This window comes from Labrus mixtus, unplaced genomic scaffold (assembly GCF_963584025.1).
Source record: "Labrus mixtus unplaced genomic scaffold, fLabMix1.1 SCAFFOLD_61, whole genome shotgun sequence".
Classification (NCBI taxonomy): domain Eukaryota; kingdom Metazoa; phylum Chordata; class Actinopteri; order Labriformes; family Labridae; genus Labrus; species Labrus mixtus.
This window is the reverse complement of record NW_026870367.1, coordinates 102,501-115,000: the sequence shown is the minus strand read 5'-3', so window position 1 is coordinate 115,000 and position 12,500 is coordinate 102,501. Positions and strand designations below refer to the sequence as shown.

Genomic DNA, 12,500 nt, shown 5'->3' with positions numbered 1-12,500 from the left:
ATATATATCTACACCTTCACACCTGAAAGACCAGAACACACTGATATATATCTACACCTTCAAACACCTGAAAGACTAGAACACACTGATATATATCTACACCTTCAAACACCTGAAAGACCAGAACACACTGATATATATCTACACCTTCACACACCTGAAAGACCAGAACACACTGATATATATCTACACCTTCAAACACCTGAAAGACTAGAACACACTGATATATATCTACACCTTCACACCTGAAAGACCAGAACACACTGATATATATCTACACCTTCAAACACCTGAAAGACTAGAACACACTGATATATATCTACACCTTCAAACACCTGAAAGACCAGAACACACTGATATATATCTACACCTTCACACACCTGAAAGACCAGAACACACTGATATATATCTACACCTTCACACACCTGAAAGACCAGAACACACTGATATATATCTACACCTTCAAACACCTGAAAGACCAGAACACACTGATATATATCTACACCTTCAAACACCTGAAAGACCAGAACACACTGATATATATCTACACCTTCAAACACCTGAAAGACCAGAACACACTGATATATATCTACACCTTCACACACCTGAAAGACCAGAACACACTGATATATATCTACACCTTCACACACCTGAAAGACCAGAACACACTGATATATATCTACACCTTCACACCTGAAAGACTAGAACACACTGATATATATCTACACCTTCAAACACCTGAAAGACCAGAACACACTGATATATATCTACACCTTCAAACACCTGAAAGACCAGAACACACTGATATATATCTACACCTTCACACACCTGAAAGACCAGAACACACTGATATATATCTACACCTTCAGACACCTGAAAGACCAGAACACACTGATATATATCTACACCTTCAAACACCTGAAAGACCAGAACACACTGATATATATCTACACCTTCAAACACCTGAAAGACCAGAACACACTGATATATATCTACACCTTCACACACCTGAAAGACCAGAACACACTGATATATATCTACACCTTCACACACCTGAAAGACCAGAACACACTGATATATATCTACACCTTCACACCTGAAAGACCAGAACACACTGATATATATCTACACCTTCAAACACCTGAAAGACCAGAACACACTGATATATATCTACACCTTCAAACACCTGAAAGACCAGAACACACTGATATATATCTACACATTCAAACACCTGAAAGACCAGAACACACTGATATATATCTACACATTCAAACACCTGAAAGACCAGAACACACTGATATATATCTACACATTCAAACACCTGAAAGACCAGAACACACTGATATATATCTACACATTCAAACACCTGAAAGACCAGAACACACTGATATATATCTACACCTTCAAACACCTGAAAGACCAGAACACACTGATATATATCTACACATTCAAACACCTGAAAGACCAGAACACACTGATATATATCTACACCTTCACACACCTGAAAGACCAGAACACACTGATATATATCTACACATTCAAACACCTGAAAGACCAGAACACACTGATATATATCTACACATTCAAACACCTGAAAGACCAGAACACACTGATATATATCTACACCTTCAAACACCTGAAAGACCAGAACACACTGATATATATCTACACCTTCAAACACCTGAAAGACCAGAACACACTGATATATATCTACACCTTCACACACCTGAAAGACCAGAACACACTGATATATATCTACACCTTCACACACCTGAAAGACCAGAACACACTGATATATATCTACACCTTCACACACCTGAAAGACCAGAACACACTGATATATATCTACACCTTCACACACCTGAAAGACCAGAACACACTGATATATATCTACACCTTCAAACACCTGAAAGACCAGAACACACTGATATATATCTACACCTTCACACACCTGAAAGACCAGAACACACTGATATATATCTACACCTTCACACACCTGAAAGACCAGAACACACTGATATATATCTACACCTTCACACACCTGAAAGACCAGAACACACTGATATATATCTACACCTTCACACACCTGAAAGACCAGAACACACTGATATATATCTACACCTTCACACCTGAAAGACCAGAACACACTGATATATATCTACACCTTCACACACCTGAAAGACCAGAACATACTGATATATATCTACACCTTCACACACCTGAAAGACCAGAACACACTGATATATATCTACACCTTCACACACCTGAAAGACCAGAACACACTGATATATATCTACACCTTCAAACACCTGAAAGACCAGAACACACTGATATATATCTACACCTTCACACCTGAAAGACCAGAACACACTGATATATATCTACACCTTCACACACCTGAAAGACCAGAACACACTGATATATATCTACACCTTCACACCTGAAAGACTAGAACACACTGATATATATCTACACCTTCAAACACCTGAAAGACCAGAACACACTGATATATATCTACACCTTCACACCTGAAAGACCAGAACACACTGATATATATCTACACCTTCAAACACCTGAAAGACCAGAACACACTGATATATATCTACACCTTCAAACACCTGAAAGACCAGAACACACTGATATATATCTACACCTTCACACCTGAAAGACTAGAACACACTGATATATATCTACACCTTCAAACACCTGAAAGACCAGAACACACTGATATATATCTACACCTTCAAACACCTGAAAGACCAGAACACACTGATATATATCTACACCTTCAAACACCTGAAAGACCAGAACACACTGATATATATCTACACCTTCACACACCTGAAAGACCAGAACACACTGATATATATCTACACCTTCAGACACCTGAAAGACCAGAACACACTGATATATATCTACACCTTCAAACACCTGAAAGACCAGAACACACTGATATATATCTACACCTTCAAACACCTGAAAGACCAGAACACACTGATATATATCTACACCTTCAAACACCTGAAAGACCAGAACACACTGATATATATCTACACCTTCAAACACCTGAAAGACCAGAACACACTGATATATATCTACACCTTCAAACACCTGAAAGACCAGAACACACTGATATATATCTACACCTTCACACACCTGAAAGACCAGAACACACTGATATATATCTACACCTTCAAACACCTGAAAGACCAGAACACACTGATATATATCTACACCTTCACACACCTGAAAGACCAGAACACACTGATATATATCTACACCTTCAAACACCTGAAAGACCAGAACACACTGATATATATCTACACCTTCACACCTGAAAGACCAGAACACACTGATATATATCTACACCTTCACACACCTGAAAGACCAGAACACACTGATATATATCTACACCTTCACACACCTGAAAGACCAGAACACACTGATATATATCTACACCTTCACACACCTGAAAGACCAGAACACACTGATATATATCTACACCTTCAAACACCTGAAAAACCAGAACACACTGATATATATCTACACCTTCACACACCTGAAAGACCAGAACACACTGATATATATCTACACCTTCACACACCTGAAAGACCAGAACACACTGATATATATCTACACCTTCAAACACCTGAAAGACTAGAACACACTGATATATATCTACACCTTCACACACCTGAAAGACCAGAACACACTGATATATATTTACACCTTCAAACACCTGAAAGACCAGAACACACTGATATATATCTACACCTTCAAACACCTGAAAGACCAGAACACACTGATATATATCTACACCTTCAAACACCTGAAAGACCAGAACACACTGATATATATCTACACCTTCACACACCTGAAAGACCAGAACACACTGATATATATTTACACCTTCAAACACCTGAAAGACCAGAACACACTGATATATATTTACACCTTCACACACCTGAAAGACCAGAACACACTGATATATATTTACACCTTCAAACACCTGAAAGACCAGAACACACTGATATATATCTACACCTTCAAACACCTGAAAGACCAGAACACACTGATATATATCTACACCTTCAAACACCTGAAAGACCAGAACACACTGATATATATCTACACCTTCAAACACCTGAAAGACTAGAACACACTGATATATATCTACACCTTCACACCTGAAAGACCAGAACACACTGATATATATCTACACCTTCAAACACCTGAAAGACCAGAACACACTGATATATATCTACACCTTCACACCTGAAAGACCAGAACACACTGATATATATCTACACCTTCAAACACCTGAAAGACCAGAACACACTGATATATATCTACACCTTCAAACACCTGAAAGACCAGAACACACTGATATATATCTACACCTTCACACCTGAAAGACCAGAACACACTGATATATATCTACACCTTCACACACCTGAAAGACCAGAACACACTGATATATATCTACACCTTCACACACCTGAAAGACCAGAACACACTGATATATATCTACACCTTCACACACCTGAAAGACCAGAACACACTGATATATATCTACACCTTCACACACCTGAAAGACCAGAACACACTGATATATATCTACACCTTCACACACCTGAAAGACCAGAACACACTGATATATATCTACACCTTCACACACCTGAAAGACCAGAACACACTGATATATATCTACACCTTCAAACACCTGAAAGACCAGAACACACTGATATATATCTACACCTTCAAACACCTGAAAGACCAGAACACACTGATATATATCTACACCTTCAAACACCTGAAAGACCAGAACACACTGATATATATCTACACCTTCACACACCTGAAAGACCAGAACACACTGATATATATCTACACCTTCACACCTGAAAGACCAGAACACACTGATATATATCTACACCTTCACACCTGAAAGACCAGAACACACTGATATATATCTACACCTTCAAACACCTGAAAGACCAGAACACACTGATATATATCTACACCTTCACACCTGAAAGACCAGAACACACTGATATATATCTACACCTTCACACCTGAAAGACCAGAACACACTGATATATATCTACACCTTCAAACACCTGAAAGACCAGAACACACTGATATATATCTACACCTTCAAACACCTGAAAGACCAGAACACACTGATATATATCTACACCTTCAAACACCTGAAAGACCAGAACACACTGATATATATCTACACCTTCACACACCTGAAAGACCAGAACACACTGATATATATCTACACCTTCAAACACCTGAAAGACCAGAACACACTGATATATATCTACACCTTCAAACACCTGAAAGACCAGAACACACTGATATATATCTACACCTTCAAACACCTGAAAGACCAGAACACACTGATATATATTTACACCTTCAAACACCTGAAAGACCAGAACACACTGATATATATCTACACCTTCACACACCTGAAAGACCAGAACACACTGATATATATCTACACCTTCACACACCTGAAAGACCAGAACACACTGATATATATCTACACCTTCACACACCTGAAAGACCAGAACACACTGATATATATCTACACCTTCAAACACCTGAAAGACCAGAACACACTGATATATATCTACACCTTCAAACACCTGAAAGACCAGAACACACTGATATATATCTACACCTTCAAACACCTGAAAGACCAGAACACACTGATATATATCTACACCTTCACACCTGAAAGACCAGAACACACTGATATATATCTACACCTTCACACCTGAAAGACCAGAACACACTGATATATATCTACACCTTCAGACACCTGAAAGACCAGAACACACTGATATATATCTACACCTTCACACCTGAAAGACCAGAACACACTGATATATATCTACACCTTCACACCTGAAAGACCAGAACACACTGATATATATCTACACCTTCACACCTGAAAGACCAGAACACACTGATATATATCTACACCTTCAGACACCTGAAAGACCAGAACACACTGATATATATCTACACCTTCACACACCTGAAAGACCAGAACACACTGATATATATCTACACCTTCACACCTGAAAGACCAGAACACACTGATATATATCTACACCTTCAAACACCTGAAAGACCAGAACACACTGATATATATCTACACCTTCAAACACCTGAAAGACCAGAACACACTGATATATATCTACACCTTCAAACACCTGAAAGACCAGAACACACTGATATATATCTACACCTTCAAACACCTGAAAGACCAGAACACACTGATATATATCTACACCTTCAAACACCTGAAAGACCAGAACACACTGATATATATCTACACCTTCACACACCTGAAAGACCAGAACACACTGATATATATCTACACCTTCAAACACCTGAAAGACCAGAACACACTGATATATATCTACACCTTCAAACACCTGAAAGACCAGAACACACTGATATATATCTACACCTTCACACACCTGAAAGACCAGAACACACTGATATATATCTACACCTTCACACACCTGAAAGACCAGAACACACTGATATATATCTACACCTTCAAACACCTGAAAGACCAGAACACACTGATATATATCTACACCTTCAAACACCTGAAAGACCAGAACACACTGATATATATCTACACCTTCAAACACCTGAAAGACCAGAACACACTGATATATATCTACACCTTCACACACCTGAAAGACCAGAACACACTGATATATATCTACACCTTCACACACCTGAAAGACCAGAACACACTGATATATATCTACACCTTCACACACCTGAAAGACCAGAACACACTGATATATATCTACACCTTCACACACCTGAAAGACCAGAACACACTGATATATATCTACACCTTCACACACCTGAAAGACCAGAACACACTGATATATATCTACACCTTCACACCTGAAAGACCAGAACACACTGATATATATCTACACCTTCAAACACCTGAAAGACCAGAACACACTGATATATATCTACACCTTCACACCTGAAAGACCAGAACACACTGATATATATCTACACCTTCAAACACCTGAAAGACCAGAACACACTGATATATATCTACACCTTCACACACCTGAAAGACCAGAACACACTGATATATATCTACACCTTCACACACCTGAAAGACCAGAACACACTGATATATATCTACACCTTCACACACCTGAAAGACCAGAACACACTGATATATATCTACACCTTCAAACACCTGAAAGACCAGAACACACTGATATATATCTACACCTTCAAACACCTGAAAGACCAGAACACACTGATATATATCTACACCTTCAAACACCTGAAAGACCAGAACACACTGATATATATCTACACCTTCACACACCTGAAAGACCAGAACACACTGATATATATCTACACCTTCACACACCTGAAAGACCAGAACACACTGATATATATCTACACCTTCACACACCTGAAAGACCAGAACACACTGATATATATCTACACCTTCACACACCTGAAAGACCAGAACACACTGATATATATCTACACCTTCACACACCTGAAAGACCAGAACACACTGATATATATCTACACCTTCACACACCTGAAAGACCAGAACACACTGATATATATCTACACCTTCACACACCTGAAAGACCAGAACACACTGATATATATCTACACCTTCACACCTGAAAGACCAGAACACACTGATATATATCTACACCTTCAAACACCTGAAAGACCAGAACACACTGATATATATCTACACCTTCACACCTGAAAGACCAGAACACACTGATATATATCTACACCTTCACACACCTGAAAGACCAGAACACACTGATATATATCTACACCTTCACACACCTGAAAGACCAGAACACACTGATATATATCTACACCTTCAAACACCTGAAAGACCAGAACACACTGATATATATCTACACCTTCAAACACCTGAAAGACTAGAACACACTGATATATATCTACACCTTCACACACCTGAAAGACCAGAACACACTGATATATATCTACACCTTCACACCTGAAAGACCAGAACACACTGATATATATCTACACCTTCACACACCTGAAAGACCAGAACATACTGATATATATCTACACCTTCACACCTGAAAGACCAGAACACACTGATATATATCTACACCTTCACACACCTGAAAGACCAGAACACACTGATATATATCTACACCTTCACACCTGAAAGACCAGAACACACTGATATATATCTACACCTTCAAACACCTGAAAGACCAGAACACACTGATATATATCTACACCTTCACACCTGAAAGACTAGAACACACTGATATATATCTACACCTTCAAACACCTGAAAGACCAGAACACACTGATATATATCTACACCTTCAAACACCTGAAAGACCAGAACACACTGATATATATCTACACCTTCACACACCTGAAAGACTAGAACACACTGATATATATCTACACCTTCAAACACCTGAAAGACCAGAACACACTGATATATATCTACACCTTCACACCTGAAAGACCAGAACACACTGATATATATCTACACCTTCAAACACCTGAAAGACCAGAACACACTGATATATATCTACACCTTCACACACCTGAAAGACCAGAACACACTGATATATATCTACACCTTCACACACCTGAAAGACCAGAACACACTGATATATATCTACACCTTCACACCTGAAAGACCAGAACACACTGATATATATCTACACCTTCAAACACCTGAAAGACCAGAACACACTGATATATATCTACACCTTCAAACACCTGAAAGACCAGAACACACTGATATATATCTACACCTTCACACCTGAAAGACCAGAACACACTGATATATATCTACACCTTCACACCTGAAAGACCAGAACACACTGATATATATCTACACCTTCAAACACCTGAAAGACCAGAACACACTGATATATATCTACACCTTCACACCTGAAAGACTAGAACACACTGATATATATCTACACCTTCACACCTGAAAGACCAGAACACACTGATATATATCTACACCTTCAAACACCTGAAAGACCAGAACACACTGATATATATCTACACCTTCACACCTGAAAGACCAGAACACACTGATATATATCTACACCTTCACACACCTGAAAGACCAGAACACACTGATATATATCTACACCTTCAAACACCTGAAAGACCAGAACACACTGATATATATCTACACCTTCAAACACCTGAAAGACCAGAACACACTGATATATATCTACACCTTCAAACACCTGAAAGACCAGAACACACTGATATATATCTACACCTTCACACACCTGAAAGACCAGAACACACTGATATATATCTACACCTTCACACACCTGAAAGACCAGAACACACTGATATATATCTACACCTTCACACCTGAAAGACTAGAACACACTGATATATATCTACACCTTCAAACACCTGAAAGACCAGAACACACTGATATATATCTACACCTTCACACACCTGAAAGACCAGAACACACTGATATATATCTACACCTTCACACACCTGAAAGACCAGAACACACTGATATATATCTACACCTTCACACACCTGAAAGACCAGAACACACTGATATATATCTACACCTTCAAACACCTGAAAGACCAGAACACACTGATATATATCTACACCTTCACACCTGAAAGACCAGAACACACTGATATATATCTACACCTTCACACCTGAAAGACTAGAACACACTGATATATATCTACACCTTCACACCTGAAAGACCAGAACACACTGATATATATCTACACCTTCACACACCTGAAAGACCAGAACACACTGATATATATCTACACCTTCACACACCTGAAAGACCAGAACACACTGATATATATCTACACCTTCAAACACCTGAAAGACCAGAACACACTGATATATATCTACACCTTCACACCTGAAAGACCAGAACACACTGATATATATCTACACCTTCACACACCTGAAAGACCAGAACACACTGATATATATCTACACCTTCACACACCTGAAAGACCAGAACACACTGATATATATCTACACCTTCACACACCTGAAAGACCAGAACACACTGATATATATCTACACCTTCAAACACCTGAAAGACCAGAACACACTGATATATATCTACACCTTCACACACCTGAAAGACCAGAACACACTGATATATATCTACACCTTCACACCTGAAAGACTAGAACACACTGATATATATCTACACCTTCACACACCTGAAAGACCAGAACACACTGATATATATCTACACCTTCAAACACCTGAAAGACCAGAACACACTGATATATATCTACACCTTCAAACACCTGAAAGACCAGAACACACTGATATATATCTACACCTTCACACACCTGAAAGACCAGAACACACTGATATATATCTACACCTTCACAACTGAAAGACTAGAACACACTGATATATATCTACACCTTCAAACACCTGAAAGACTAGAACACACTGATATATATCTACACCTTCAAACACCTGAAAGACTAGAACACACTGATATATATCTACACCTTCAAACACCTGAAAGACCAGAACACACTGATATATATCTACACCTTCAGACACCTGAAAGACCAGAACACACTGATATATATCTACACCTTCACACACCTGAAAGACCAGAACACACTGATATATATCTACACCTTCAAACACCTGAAAGACCAGAACACACTGATATATATCTACACCTTCAAACACCTGAAAGACCAGAACACACTGATATATATCTACACCTTCAAACACCTGAAAGACCAGAACACACTGATATATATCTACACCTTCACACACCTGAAAGACCAGAACACACTGATATATATCTACACCTTCACACCTGAAAGACTAGAACACACTGATATATATCTACACCTTCAAACACCTGAAAGACCAGAACACACTGATATATATCTACACCTTCACACCTGAAAGACCAGAACACACTGATATATATCTACACCTTCAAACACCTGAAAGACCAGAACACACTGATATATATCTACACCTTCACACACCTGAAACATATCTTAAACACAGACACACTCCAGTCTTATTAAAACATGTAAACACGCTAACCTGCACCACTAACACCTGAAACATGCTCGTGTTACAGAGTCGGCCATGATCAGACCTGCAGGATTATTCATTTAAAACATCTGTAGATTTAACCTCTGCATGTTGGACTGATACCAGAGAGTGAGGATAAATACATCTGATCTGAGAAGAAACTAAACAGTTTTCTCTTGTTTGTTTTGTATAAATATAGAGTTTGACTGAAACCAGAAGTCACTGTTATGCACGCTGTGGGGGTTAAAAGAGGAACAGTTATATTTACACTCAGCAGCAGTTGACTGTGAGAAATCGGCAGACAGGAAACAGTTTGAATATCTTAAAGCAGCGAGAGGATTCCCCTCATGACCTCTGACAGTATCACCATCAGAAGACCCACAGAGAAGAGATCATGAGTTTGTTTCCACAGAGAAAATGAATTTAATAAACTCTAAAACTCAGCAGCTGTTTGACATTTCTAAAAATCATTTAAAGTTATATTTAATATTTAATGCAATAAAAAAACATCTTCACAGTGTGTGCAGACACACGACAAAGACCTGATCAGTGAGATCCCTTCACAACGTCACAGCTTTATATTATCTGTTCATACACACAGCTTTATATTATCTGTTCATACACACAGCTTTATATTATCTGTTCATACACACAGCTTTATATTATCTGTTCATACAGAGATCCTAATTATATTTAAATGTTTGATTATTATTTTGACAGTTTTTAGTGACAGGGACAAAGAGCTCTTTAAATTCAAACTGTCTGAATCCTGAAGAGCGGATTATTAACATGTTGTAAACGTTATCATCGTCTATTCTTTCATAATCATTATATGACTGATGTTGGCTCCCTTCCCGCATGTCATTCCCCACTCTCTCTCTCCCCCTGTTTCCTACTCTATTCATGGTCCTATCAAAATAAAGGCAATCTAAAAATATTCTCTATTTTATGACAGAAAACTTTAAAGGGCTCATGTCAGCTCTATGTCTGATACTCATTCAGAAACAGATGAGCCTTCTGTTCAGTGGCTCGTCGTATTTCTGCACTTTTTCTAGAATCTTACAGAAAGGGACCAAATGTTGTAATACCACTAGAAACCTGGGGGGGGGGGGGCAGTGTGGAGCAGCTTCTTTTAGAGAGTCCATGTTGGCTGAAGACTCAGTAAAAATGAGAGATCTAATGTCACAACACAGACACCCTGACACCACACACACACACACACACACACACACACACACACACACACACACACACACACACACACACACACACACACACACACACACACACACACACACACACACACACACACACACACACACACACACTTTTCCTGCTGACTGTGTGTCACTATCGGT

The 12,500-nt window shown here is 38.6% G+C and overlaps 1 protein-coding gene across 12 annotated transcripts in view; it reads right to left on the bottom strand.

The window, feature by feature from the left end:
* The window catches only part of tln1 (talin 1), a 100,884-nt gene that overhangs the window by 70,880 nt on the left and 17,504 nt on the right, over nucleotides 1-12,500 (bottom strand). The gene's annotated exons all lie outside the window — the stretch shown is intronic.